The sequence below is a fragment of the Aotus nancymaae genome, unplaced genomic scaffold, assembly GCF_030222135.1.
Source record: "Aotus nancymaae isolate 86718 unplaced genomic scaffold, 86718_ANA_hifiasm-v0.15.2.pri h1tg000036l, whole genome shotgun sequence".
Lineage (NCBI taxonomy): Eukaryota > Metazoa > Chordata > Mammalia > Primates > Aotidae > Aotus > Aotus nancymaae.
In genome coordinates this window covers 33,045,698-33,060,870 of record NW_026988450.1, presented here as the reverse complement: position 1 = coordinate 33,060,870, position 15,173 = coordinate 33,045,698, and positions in this window count along the sequence as shown.

Here is a 15,173-nt window from a genome sequence, read left to right as displayed (position 1 = left end):
ATTAGAAGATAGGCAGGATTATATGAGAGGGTTTAGCATAATTTTAATCAGAATATTAGGTCTCTATGTGGAAGGCAGAGAGGAAGTAACAAAAAGACTTAACTGCATGTAACCATGGCATTTATTTCAGGTTTTTTTTTTTTTTTTTTTTTTTTTTTAAATCAAGAGCAACTCCTAATCTCCCATTCAGTCAAAGAGATCTCTAATTAAGATCAATTCATCACTAAGAACTGGGTGAGGCACCACTGTGATGCCTCAAATTTGGTCTCCAGTTACCATACATAGAGGCTGTATTTGTTGTTGTTGTTGATATCATTAAGACTGACAAAATCCTTGAATATCATATTTCTTCAAAATACATCTTTGATCCTACTCCATGTATTTTGGATATCACATTCATCTTTTTTTTTTTGTTTTCTGATGATTAAGGGCTGATAAACAGATTTTCCAACTGCGGTATTCTGAAATTGCCATTGGAATCAGAGATTTAGTTTCAACGGGAGTATTTCCCGTTTTCATCACCACACAGATAATATATTGTTTATTATTATGCTGCAAATATGTCTGTAGTATTTTGTTACAGGAAACTAGTTTTTGGTACCAGGAATGGGATAGTGTAGAAACAGATACCTAGAGATGTAAAAGTGCTTTGGAATTGGGTAATGAGTAAGGCCAGAAAAAAATTTACGTCGCTGATAGAAAAAGACTAAATTGCCTTGAGGAGACTATTGGTAGAAATATGGACATTAAAAGTGATTCTGAAAGAAGTGAGATGAGTTATAGAGAAAACTTCCTTCATATTAGAAAATGCATAGTTTGTCATAATCAGAATGTTGCTAAAAGTAATACCATTAAAGATTCTGCTTGTGGGACCTCGTATGAAAATGAAGAATGTATTACTGGCCTCAGAAGGGAAGATGATACCTGTTATAAAGTAGCAGACGACTGACCTGCATTATTTTGGGTGGAAAGCAGAATTTGTAAGCAATGGACTTGAATATTTAGCTGAGAAAATTTTGAAGCAGTGTTGAAGTAGTCTTCTTGCTGTTTTAAATAAAAATGAAAAGGAAAAGAGATAAATTGAGAAATGAACCGTTAAGTTAAAACAAAAGAGAACTTGAAGATTTGGAAAATTTTCAGCCTATTCAGACAGTGTTCTCTGGAAATAGAGCAAATGCATGGCTGTAAACTGTTTGCTAAAGATATTAGGCGTGTGACACTTGGATCTAATCAACTATCTCAACAGAGCCAGAAATAAAAATGTGGTTATCCATGAAATATTTGTGGGAGAACTTCTTGTCACATGGCTTAAAGTTTTAAGAACTTCATACCAAAAAGAATGCTGCCAGTCTAAAATGAAAGGAACAGAGACAGGATAATAAAGAAAAATAACTGAGGAAAGAGGCATGGATGCAGAAACTAGAGCTGACTGGACATCCTAAGGCTGAGAGAGCAGGGTTGCTGCCCCACTGGAGAGAGAAAGTGAAGAGCATAGAACCACTACCTTGTAGGTTTTAGAATTGCTCGGAGCCCACATTACTTTTTACCTTTTCAATTTCTCCCTTTTTGAATGGGAAAATGTAGCTTATGTCCATCCCACCATTGCATTTTGGAAACAAGTTGTTACCTAGTTTTACAGCTTCGCAGATCAAGAGGCATTTTGCCTCTGGATAGACTATATTTAGAGTCTCATCCAGAACTGATTTAGATGACTTTGAAGATTAGATCTAAGTTTTTGGGGTGAATGTGCAGTTGACATTCTGAACTTGGAGCTGATGAAGGAATTGTGTAAGAATTTGTGGGATGCTAAAATGGGGTTAATATATTTTGCACATCAGAAGAATATGAATCTTGGGGACTAGAGGACAGATTGTTATGAGTTGAAGTTTGTTTCCCAAAAGATAGAAGATTGAAGTCTTAACCCACAGTAGCTCTGAATGTAACATTATTTGGAAATCGAGCCTTTGCAGATGTAATTAAATTGAAATTGGGTCATTAGAATGGGCACTAATTCAATGTGACTCTTGTCTTTGTAAGACAAGAGAATGTGGACACAGATATAGTGGAAAGAAAGCAATGCAAAAATAGAGGCAAAGATTGGGATGATGCTATCCCAAGCCAAGACAAGCCTGCCTGCCCACCAGAAACTGGAAGATGCAAGAAAGGATCTTCTTTTGGAGGCTTCAGAAGGAGCCTGACCCTGCTGACAACTTGATTTTGGATGTTTAGGCTTCAGAATTATGAGTGAATACCTCTTGGTTGTTTTAAGACATCCACTTTGTGGTACTTTGTAACAGTAGCCATAGGAAACTTATACAAATGGTAAGGGGAATATCCTTAGTGTCTGTTGGAAGGCATAGTTAAGAATTCAATGAGTAGGCTACACATGATAAATCCATTCCACGTTCCTTATAATCAGAACCTTTTGGAATCAGTTTTACTTAAGATTAGTGCCCATTGAGTCTAGGTTCAGTTAAACAACGAAGGAAACAATTCTAGATGCTTGAAAAGTTATTGCATATAAATTCTCTGGAAAAGAAATCAATGTCATTAATTTATCTTGACATAAAACATTATTTATTTAAAACCATCATCACTCCCCACATACATTGTTCTGGTCTATTTGGTTTCCTTATTGGTTTGTCTTAATTTTATTTTTCTCTTGTGCATGCTGGACTCAAGGTTTAGGTATAGGTTTGATGGAGCATGAGAATTAGCAAAGAACTTTAAGGTAACTGTAATATCTCAGATGTGTTAGTGTTTTCAAACAAGATAGGGCAATCCTCATAAAACTGGTAGAATTAACCCTCTGTGATAAGGGAAATTCGGTGAGATTAGAGTTTTGAAATCCTTCAAATTGTTTCATTCTAGTGGCAATATTCTTTACCAATCATTGCCCTAACTTTCTTGTAAGAGACTTGATAAGGCTATGAAATTAAATTTTAACAGTAGGGCCACTATTATTTTTTAAAAAAGGCTGATCCCAGCACTTTGGGAGGCTGAGGTGGGTGAATCACGAGGTCAAGAGATCGAGACCATCCTGGTCAACATGGTGAAACCCCGTCTCTACTAAAAATACAAAAAATTAGCTGGGCATGGTGGCGCATGCCTGTAATCCCAGCTACTCAGGAGGCTGAGGCAGGAGAATTGCCTGAACCCAGGAGGCGGAGGTTGCGGTGAGCCGAGATCGCGCCATTGCACTCCAGCCTGGGTAACAAGAGGGAAACTCCATCTCAAAAAAAAAAAAAAAAAAAGCTAAATCAGTCTTACAGCTAAAGAGATGAGAGAGTCTTTTGGTACAATCATAGACACTTGCTAATTCTTTGACCATACTGACATCTGAGAATTGAAAATTTAAATTTTAAACATTTCTTTATATTTAAGCCCTCTAGTTATTTTAGAAACAAACACTATTAAAGTTATTGTACTTCATGTCCTTTACAAATGCTCTATATTAGTGACCTATCATTTAATCAAAATGTCGTCTTCAATAGACATTTCATTCCAGGAGATTATAAATAATCATTTAAGTAATTGTTTCACAATTATGTTACATAGGCCTCTGGTATATTAAGGAAGTAGGCCATAGCTTAAAATCCTTAAATATAATAGAATTCTCACTACCTTGAAACTCACCATATCATCTATTCCGTCCCATGTGGTTGTGTGCATACATCAGTTAGCGTAACCTTGGAAATGTGACAAAACTTTGATTGATTCATTTTTGGCTTTTTGGAACCTGGACACCAAGTTAAATCAAGAGGTAGGGGCAATATTAGACTGACTAGTGCTTCTGTTATAAGTTTGATCCTACTACTATTTGCCAAAATCCTACTATTTTCTTGCCCTTTTGTTAGATCCTGGGGTTAGAAGTGAGTATGAGGTAGCTACTTTTGGGTAAAGATGGAAGATACACTCCAAGATAAAGGGATTATCGATAATGCAAAAGATTCTGAGATACCAAGTCATGAGAAAAGTAGTCTAAATAATGATGATGCAGGCAGTTTGGCATCTGCATTGATAATATTACATATGCCTGGAAAATAGTTTGTAATTATTATGGAGGATATTAAAGACCACGTAAAAAAAAATCTGCACTGAGTTTGGAAGGATAAAGGATTCCCCAAAGTCTTTTTGACCACGGGATAACAAGGCTTATGTTAGTTTATAAGAAGATTACATTAAGATTCCTTTATCTAATAATGCCTGAGAGGAATAGAGAATTTATTTATTTCCAAAGTGTTTTTAATAGGTTTAATCTTATTTTATCCATATAGAAATCCTAATTCCAGATAGGTCAAATATATTTTTGCCATTTTACTGTTAGAAGGTTATCAGTTTTCTAAGTTTAGACAGTTCACCTGACATCAATCTATATTTTAAGATAACTGTGAGATCATATTTTAAAAATATCTTCCTCAGAATCTTTTCAAGATCTTAAATAGGTCAAGCTATGTTTTCTATTGGACAGCTAAAGCTACAGATCGTCTTGATTGAAATATTAATTTACAATTCACTGCAGAAAACAGCTTCAAATATGTCAACAGATTCTTACAGTTTAAATGACCCACAAGCAATAAAATAGAGCCACTAGTTTAAATTACTTCAAAATGAATAAAGAACTCTTCTTCCTAATAACAGTTATTAGAGCAAAATATGCTGTGTTTACAAACACTTGTATTAAAATTGTTTTTGCTCATCCATAGTGACTACAGTTGAAACCAGTGTGAAATTATGAAATTAATTGTACTAATTGTATTTGTAGAGAAGATTTTCAATACAAGAAGCTAAGGTCAAAAGGCTAATTTATTGGCTCAGATTTCAGTAGTTATTAGCAAAGCATAACTGGGGTTCTGTTTACTTGAATCACATTACCATAAACAGAAATTGCTTTATGACAGAATCATTCATGGAATTCTGCAGAAATCAGGAAAACATTAGACAATTGTACCTTTAGTAGGAATTTATTTTTATGTTATGCTATCATAGTAAAGGTCAAAAATGAATTATACTTTAGGTATGTTATTGTATGTGTAAATGTATGTATGCATTTAAATATCTCTGCTCTATTAAGATTGCAACATTCTTAATTTTATCTATTCCCCATGTAGATATGAAGTGAGTAGGTTTATCGCTTAAAACTCTGAAAGAGTCTGAGAGCCCAACACATGGATACAGTGGAGAAAGATTAAAATTATTGTTTCATGATATTTAGACTCAGAGGCCCACTGCCATGCTGTTTTTTAAAAGAGCACTTATAGGTTTTAGCCAGCACTCATAATCCATTGCTAATAGAAGCAGTCATTTGATGGACAATGGAGAAGAGAAAAAGAATTCTAATTTACTAATGTTTTGTTGGAAGTGCCTTAGGTACATATGCCATTGTCCCTGGAGTGTTCACACTTTTCATGCTGTTACTTTTTACAACAGAGATATTTAGAATGTTGTTTCTTTAAAACACTTTATCTTTACCACTTTCCTTTTTAACATGGGAGAAGTTTTTTTTTTTTTTTTTTTTTTTACATATTTGACACTCTCTTTTCTTTGTTTATTAAAATATACTTGATTTTGATTACAGCAGTGGCATATTCTTAATTGATACCCATTTTTTTATTCTTACCAAATGCGATTCTTCATGAAATTCTTCTGTCTTTATTAACTGACCGTAAGTGAAGCATTATTGCTCTAGAAAACAGAATTTTAAAAGAACCCTATTTAGAAAACTCAAATTACTGGCTTTGAGTTCCAAAACTGTCTTGAAATGCAATTTGGATCTCAGTTGCGAGAGCCTTAGATTTGCAAGCATTTTTTAAACACTTAGTTCCAATAAGTTTGACCTTGACTGACAAATTAAAGTTTAACAATATTTGTAGCCTAAAACACAAAGTGTGGAGAAATGCAAGATGATACGAGAAAGAAGAGACAGAATGGGCAAGATGCAAATTTTAATCATAAATAAGAAGAAGGAAGTAAAACTAAATTATGTTTGTTTGATGGACTTAATGTTTGCATGTTTTAGTTTTGCGAGCTGTCAGACTTTGAAGCGTCTTTGCTACATCCTTAGAAATCTATTATTTCTTCATAATATATGTATGTGGGAGGGTATAAACTTAAATGAGAAAATGTTTTTATTTGGGTGGTTTCATATTACTTACAACATTATATTGATTAAACTTGGGTTATTAAATGTGCACACACACACACACAGAGCACCCCAAATTTAGTGGTTTTCAAACAGCTATCATTTGCTTATTACTGTCAGTGTTTTGCTATATCTACACACCACCCTGATTTTAATTGATTTAATATTTTATCCTTACTATAAAAATATTACATACCTACTTGTCCTAATTTAAATCAATCACATAAATTAAATCTTTAGTATTATTGTATACCTTTAAAATATATTTGTATTAATTATAAACATTATAAAAATACATGCCCCCAAATTATAATTAATATTATCAGGCAGTCACTTAATAAATTTTGGAAAATATGCATCTCAATAATGTTTACGTGGGAAAAATAAAACAAAAGTCTAATATTTAGCATTTCTCAATGAGGTAACATTTGGCATTTTGAGGGTGGGTGAGAGAGAAATGTATTTATTTCTTAGGCATGGTCTCTCTTTGCATAACATTAAGCATCCCTGACTTTCAGGTATCAAATGCCATGAACCCCTTACAATTTTAATAAAATCTATTCCCCAACCATTTTTAACCTCTTCCTGTTAGATTTTGGCACCAAGAGTCTCGATATAATGAATATGCATTTCTAAATAAAAACATAAATACTCAATTAAATCAATCTATTATTATGATATGTTTAATGATTTGTAAAAAAACAATAGAAAAGTAGAAGAGAGTTTCAAAAGAAAAATACATGAGTAGGATAAGATGTCAGGACAGGAATATGTGTTTTGGAACTAAGAAATATGAAACCAACCAAACTGGTGAACTAGGAATTATATTCCTACATCTTTTAAGTAAAAAGTTATTGAGGCTTGTGTAAGAGGAATGGATCAAAGAACTAATCAATTCTTTTCCAGATTTTGTCATGAATTGGCATAAAGTTATAAAGAAATTGTGGGATAAACTAAAACCAGCAGACTTTTGTATTAAGACGATGGAAATATACCAGAGTGCACTAACTGGTTCTCCTAGGGATGCTGAACTCAAAAGGACAGATAAATTTCACCCAAAGCTTTCAGGCTATCAAGTCAAATTACTCTGTTTTTGAGTTACTCTCTCTACTTAAGACAGAGCCAGGAATTAAAACACACACACACACACACACACACACACACACAAATCTTTATTTCTGTGAATTCTAAAGTCTACCAGAATATATGCCCTACTACATTGTTATGAAATGGGTCCATTTTGGCAACTATGTAACAGTTGAAAATAAATAGGACAAGGGAACCTACAGGACATGAAACAATAAACTAAATAACTACAAAGTCATATGTTTGAGATTCTTAACTCCATTATTGCCAGTGATAATATTAATATTAATTATTTATATAAAATATGTTAAAGAATGTTGACATATGTAGTTTAATGCATGTATTTAACTTATATTTATCAAACTTTAGATTTACATTCAAATGTGAATTTATCAAACGTATAAATAATTGTATAAATACTTGAATTCTAAAGTTTGCTATTATTTACTTTGTTGAAAACCATTATGGCAATAAATGCATTGAGAAATATTAACATTTATAGTTAGTAAAAATTATTCCTATAAAAAGTAATTGACAAAAGTTCGTCAATAAATCATTTTCAAAAATAAAAGTAGGTATACACATAAAATACACATATAAAACTAAAAAAGTTAAAATTTCTGAGAGAAAAATATATTTACTGAAAAGAAGTTGGAGACATTTTTATTGAATGAATACATATAATCAGGAACTCTGCTAGACATATTTATGTAGGTTTTTTAATTCCTTCAAACAATTTTATAAGGTGATAATTATTATCTATCTTTATGTTACATATTTTAACTGAGACACAAAGGGTTTGTGTTGCCTAAAATGGGTGATGCAGTGGATTTCACTTTCAAATCCAGTCAGATCTTCACATCACCTCAGAACCATGGGTTAGAATCTGGATTCATTTAAATTTGTAAAGCATAGAATATATTGACTTGCCAATACTTTTCTAACTAGATGTAAAAGTAGAGTTTGGATATGTTATATTTAAACAAATATAATGAAGAAAATTACTATTGCATTTTCCTTCTTGCATATTATGTAAAAGGAGAGATTTATACTTTTCAAAGTAAATTTAACCTTTCAATGATAGAATCCCATCATATTTAGAAGGGACTATGCTAAAATTGGGAGAAACTGGAGGTAGAGAATCAGTTGACTATTAGAAGGTTTGCTATATGTTAAAGGCAGATAATATGAATTTGCTGGGAGCACCTTGTGTTTAGTTACTATAATGATAGAGATTAATCTTGTTTCCATTTGGGTGAAAAAATAAATTTTCAAGACAAGGATTTGGAACAGAAAACATGTTATTTCTTCTTAATTTTCTTTAAAGAGATACAAATAAAGAGAAAAACAATGAAGAATGCTTTGCTCTCCTTAGATTGTGAAACATAGCCACCAACTAGAGAGTCAAGTAAAGATGACATGAGGTAAGCCAGATACTGGCTTTGCAATAGTCAGCAGAAAAAGACTGACAATTCACAATCCTGAGAATTTTATCATTGTTTTATAAATGCTGCTAGCTAATTTTTTTTTTTTTTTTTTTTTTGAGGCGGAGTTTCACTCTGTTGCCCAGGCTGGAGTGCAGTGTTGTGATCTCAGCTCACTGCAACCTCCACCTTCCGTTTTCAAGTGATTCTCCTAACTTAGCCTCCCAAGTAGCTGGGATTACAGGCACTCATCACCACATCCGGCTAATTTTTGTATTTTTAGTAAAGACGGGGTTTTGCCATGTTGACCAGGCTGGTCACAAACTCCTGACCTCAGGTAATTCACCCACCTTGGCCTCCCAAAGTGCTGGGATTACAGGCATGAGCCACTGACCCTGGCTGCTGTCAGTTATTTTCTATCATCAAAAATCTGTCTGTTCTTTAAGTCTTATTTCCTTTTACCTAAAGTGTGAGGTTTAATGAGGTTTAAAGCACTTCTACCTCTTTCATTTTATGATCTTATGTTTGTTTGCATTTCTTAAAGAATTTGTAAACTGGTATTTACTGATTCTAGGTCCCCTTATATTTTATGTTAATTTTAGGAAGGTAGGCATGTTAACTGTTTTATTATTAAACATGATTCCATAAAACTAAACTGCTATTCATAAAATGATCTTTTTTTTCTAATGTGGAACTATATTTAAAAAGTTGTTAAAATGCATATATTTAAAATTGATTATTTATGGATTCTTCTGCCTGATACTTTTTAAAATTAGTCATGCATTTGTAATATTTTATAATAATAACAGTTATTAAAAATAGAAATTTTAATTTACTGAAAGATTTTCCATCATACCAGATTAAGATCAAAATATTTATTATTAAACTCTCTTTTAAAACAAAGTAAAAACTGAAATAAGTATATTGTATGCTATGTGCTTCTTGCTATCCTATCAATTTAAACAAGCTTTCTTGGGATAGAAATCAATTTGGTTCAACCATTTCTGGGTTCTTTTTTGTATGTATATATAGCTGACTGATTTGAATGCATATTGAAATCTCTTCTTAAGCCTTAGCTGAGACTCTAAAGCTCTCACTGACATGGTAGCCTATGCAATAGCTCTTCTGGCTCCACGGTTCTATTATGTAAATAAAGTAATACATCTATTTATGCCCCTCAGAATGTAACTGAAAACTGTAAAGATATACAGTTGAGTGAAATGTGTCTGGAAAAATTTTACAGAGCTTTTTATGTCTGGTTATCAACTCAGCAAACTAATTACATTCATAAGAGAAGGAAAACGCCCTTCTTTTACATTGTGTGTAGCTTCACAACATAAAATGAGAACAGAAGCAGCTATCTGGTCTTAGAAATGTTAGTTCAATTTAGTTACATTTAAGCAAAAAATATTATTTTCGCATGCAGGTTTTAGGAACAGTTGCATCAATCAAATTTTCTATTTTTGATCTGTGCAATTTTTTATATTTCTAATAAAACTTACATGCTGAAATACATGACTTTGGAGATTTAATCATAAAGCAATTTTATTTCAATTTTCCACTATTCCTTTACGTATATACAGTGGAGCTAATTTTCCCATTGCCACAGGATAAAATAGAGAGGCTTTCTTTCTTATGACTTCTCTTCTCATACTTTTGCAATACAAATTGCATTTACTTTAGTTGTTGAAATCCCCAATGACATGCCAAAAACAAATTTCAAACTGGATTCAAAGTCAGAGTACCTCCTCCATCCCTCCACCTCTCAGTTTGGAATCATACAAAGGAGAAGACTGAAAGATGCAGGTACTGCCCTCCCAAATTTATTTTGCAAGGCATTGGTCAAGTATATATCTTCTGGACCCTCCAAGCTGGGATGAGTAGGTGTCAAGTGACTAATCCACTCTAACATCACAATCTCCCTAAGCCTTTGGATTCCTTCCTCTACATTAAATCAAGGGAGATCAGGCATTTCCAGCTCACTCACAGTGGGCCATCTTTTAATCCATATGTTAGATAATCAATCAAATAAACTATTAGAGTCTTATTTAACTTCCTGAGCTGCAACATTAAATGCAGAGTCCTACTCAGTGGGCCAGAATCAGTAAATTCAGTGTCATCCAATGGTATGTTCCTTCTAGCGTTTTCCCACATCCTTAATATTTATTTCTATGCCTGGACACCTGGCGGGACTGCGTATGCACCTTTCATTGCAGGTCAGCCACCCATGTGATAAGAGCTTTTGTCTGTGTTTCCACAATTTCAACTCTTTCTCTGTAGGAGATAAGACTCTCACTCAGGGCCATCTTAATAGATTTGAGGCTCAGTATCTGCTTCTGAAGCCAGGAGATAGAATCCCTGAGTTCTTCATTTTCTTCCATCATTTTGTCCATTGAACTTAGGAGTAATCAACCAGCTTCATTATGTTCCTTGGTTCTCCACATATGGTCGAATGTATTATGTATAGAGTCACTAAACTCCTTGCCTCTCATGAGCATTGAATCTGGAGTGTCAAACACATTTATGTTGTATAACTCTCTAAACAGTTCATGCCAAGGACTATCAGTGTTCTCCATACTCTTAGAAGTAGAGTCCTTAGCATTTTGAGGTCTAATCATGAAAAAACTCCATTTTTGATATTCTGTTCCTCTAGAACCACTCCTGCTAACAAGATCTGTGTTAATCAGTGTTCTCTAGAGGAACAGAACTAATGGAATATATATATATATATACACACACACACACACACAAGATAGTGAGTACCTTGCTTTTATATACATTACACTCTATGCATGAGAGACTGACACTGTAAACTGTCTATATGAATTAAATTTAATCATTTTTCCATTGAGCTCCTCCATGTAGCTAAAGAAAACAAATAAGCATTATGACTGCTATACTTTAAATTCATTTATGTTGACCTCAGTTAGGCTCTCAGTAATGTCCAGCATACTATATTTATCTTATGTTTTCATTCTTCATAGTCTGAGAGGCTCGTGTCATGGCCTCTTCACTCCCGAAACTTCCTATATTTCCCCAACTTCTCATTCTCAGGTGTTGTTTCTAGCTACTATTTCAATGAGAAAAGAGAGCCATTCAGAAAAATAATTTCTACATACCATCCCCTGCACTTACCACATCCACATGCAATCAAGGAACTGGGTACATTTATTGATTTTCTTTTGGTCCCTTTGGGAGAACTCCTCCTTTTCTTATCTAAAGCCAAACAAGTCATTTGTATACTAGATTTGACTGCTCTCATGTCCTCAAAAACATTACTGGCCTGGTTGTTTCCTCTGTTTCTGAGAATGACTTTCCCCTAATGACCTGCATGTTTTCTGTCAGCCAACAAATAATTTGTAATATCAGCCATGTTAACAAAACAACAGCAAACTAGTTTTGCTGTATCTCCTGCTCCAGTTAGCTCAGCCTCCACCATTTCTCTTACTTTATACATGAAAAATTCTCTATAAATTAGTTTATTTTTGTTTTATTCAGCTGAGTCTCTTCCTTTTTTCCCTTGAATAGCTCATTATTAATGCAGTGGGCAATTCTCTATGGTTAAATTATTAAATTCATAATTTACCTTCGACAAAGTTAATAATTCCCTTATTTCATAAAAACATATTTTTCTCCACTTGAATTCTAGAAAACTCATGGCTCTTTATCCTCTTACGGCTTAATTAGTATCTCCTAAATTTATTTTTTATTAATTTATCCTTATTTCCCAGTTCCTAAAGTTTGGAATGCCCACTGTCTAAGGTCCAGAATTTCCATTTGATCAGCTAATAGAACTCTAACAAGAGATTGTAAACATTATATGGCTGTTCAACTGAATCTTGAACTCATCGACAGTCTTTGCTAAATGAAATTGAGATCCCACATATTTCTTAGAATACAATAGAAGAAAGAATTCAATAACTTACAGAGATAGGAAAATTAGAGCAGATTTTTCATTTGTGACATGTTGACTCACACTCTACCATGTCAGTAAGTCCTAGAAAACAATTCCTGGATCATGTCATTGACAATACATGAGAGAGGGTAACACCAACCTCAGCAATGAAAACTCATTATAGTAACTGTGTCCTTCAGCCTATGATCTGAAGTACCATTCCTCAATGAGATTCCTGTTTTCGGTGGGGAGGATGGACTTCCAGAGTAGCATGTTGAACTGTAGCAGCTATCATCTAAAGTCCCAGTGGGCATGGTTATTATAATAGGGGATGAGCCCAGACAGGTAGCCACAAAATTTGAACCATGACAATCTGTAGTGGAGACTGATGAGACTTTAAGGACCTGGGAAGCCCAACAGGGTCCTACTTATTTGCACAACCATGACCACAGCAACACAAATCATCTTTGACTGGGGTTAATCTACCCTCCCCTACCTGGGTATACAGCCACTGATCTGGCAAGTATTATTTTTCTATTCCTTAATGAGGGAATGCTGGCAGCACTTGTATGTGTTTATTTTCTAATTGCCAACAATATACCTACAATATTGGCTGAGGCTCATATCAGCTCTCTAGATTCATAACGATTTTGTTCACAGAAACTTTTATCACAGGATATCCCATTAGGTCCCTGTACTGATTATTTAAGATGATATGTCTAGGTTGGTAGGAAGTCACAGGTATTTTAGATTCCTTGGTAAGTTACCTTGGTGCCTGAGAGAGGGAGATAAACCCAATAAAAATTCAGGCTCCTGCCATGTGAATTATTTTCTGAGTGTCTCTTCAAAGTAAAAGATATATTCTACATCTTATATCATCTTCAAGTATGAAACAAGCAAACCCTGATAATTATCTTTTAGTTTTGGAGTCTACATATACCAACTTTCTCTGTTCCATTTCCTATGTGAACTCTGTCTTGGAAGCTGTAATAATTTTAAGTTGATTAAGGCTGAAGTACAAGCATAAAAGGAACTTCATTTTGAGGATCTAATTTTATAACTTAGTGTGTGTAAAAATTATTACATACACATTCTGAAGCAAGCTTAGATAGATTAATTACAGAAGAAGAACTAGGATTTTATTGTTACTATTGGCTATTTTGTTTTGTTTTGTTTGACCAAAGCCAAATCTTGTTGAGCAAATAAGTATCTTGATTTTTAGAGGCAATTTCTGGTTTCCTTCTGTGTTTTTATGGAAACCTTAACCTGACCCCGGTCACCATATGACCCAAGGTTTCCCAATCCACCAAATCATGAAATGAAGTATATTAGCATTTCACCTCCACATGGATTTATGTCTTAAGACTGTTACTGGAAAACTCCTGAGGTCTTAAATGCTGGTATGTCAATTTCACTGCCTTCTCTCACATGATTCATATTTTGGCTTCATGGAAAACCTTTTATGACCTGATGTATAAGTGAAACTTGTTGACTGATGACTCTAAGTGATATATTAGCAGCAATAGGAAGGTAAATACCGTAGCTCTGTAAAGACACAGAGAGTGGTCCCTGAAACTATAGTGGAGTAATCAAATCTTTCCTGTGCAGAAAATATCTACTAGCAGGCCAAATTTCATTGACTGGAAAGATGGGTGTTCTAAGGTAAGGATATACACTTATTCTGCTCAGAAGCTAAATATTTTGACATATTAACAGGGATTGGGGGTGGGAAGGCTTGGAGGATGAATAATGAAAATATTTGATCAAAAAGTATATGATTGAACTTCTCAGAATGGATGTAGAATGCCAGTATGCTTTTTCTTTTTCTTTTTAATTTTTGTAGATACTTTGTAAGTATACATGTTTATGAGGTACATGAGATAATTTGATACAGACATACAATGTGTAATAGTTACATCAGGGCAAATGGGTTATCCATCACCTAAAGCATCTATCACTTCTTTGTATTACACACTTTGCAAATATACTCTTTTAGTTATATTTAGATGTCCAATAAATTATTATTGATTGTCACCTTGTTGTGCTATCAAATACTAGATCTTATTCATTCTATACAACTATATCCCTAATCCATAACTATTCCCATTTCTTTCCCTCTCCTCGACTAGCCCTCCCTTTCTCTGGTAACCATCATTCTACTCTCTATCTCCATGAGTTCAATTGTTTTAATTTCTTGCTCCCACAAATGAGTGAGAACACTTGAAATTTGTCTTTCTGTGTCTGGCTTATTTCATTTAACATAATGTCTTTGAGTTCTAGCCATTCTGAGCAAAACTCCTTTGCAAAGAAGACATTGAAAGTCAGGTAGACAAGGTGATGTGTTCTGTGGCTGTCAGCAAAACACTTGCTTTAAAAATTGTGTGGTTATAAGGAACATGGGTTACATGCTTAATACAAATTGCCACTCATCAGTCTGACCTGTTTATTGCCACTACTGGCTTCCATTGTGTAGTGTATTTTCTGGAAAAAAAATTTACTTTCTAAAATTATTTATATTTTCTAAAAAATTTAGACTAGGAAATTTTTACTATGTTACAGGAATAGTTGACTTTATACCTTAAGTATAAATTTCTAAAAACTATAAATAAGATTTAACTAAGAAGAG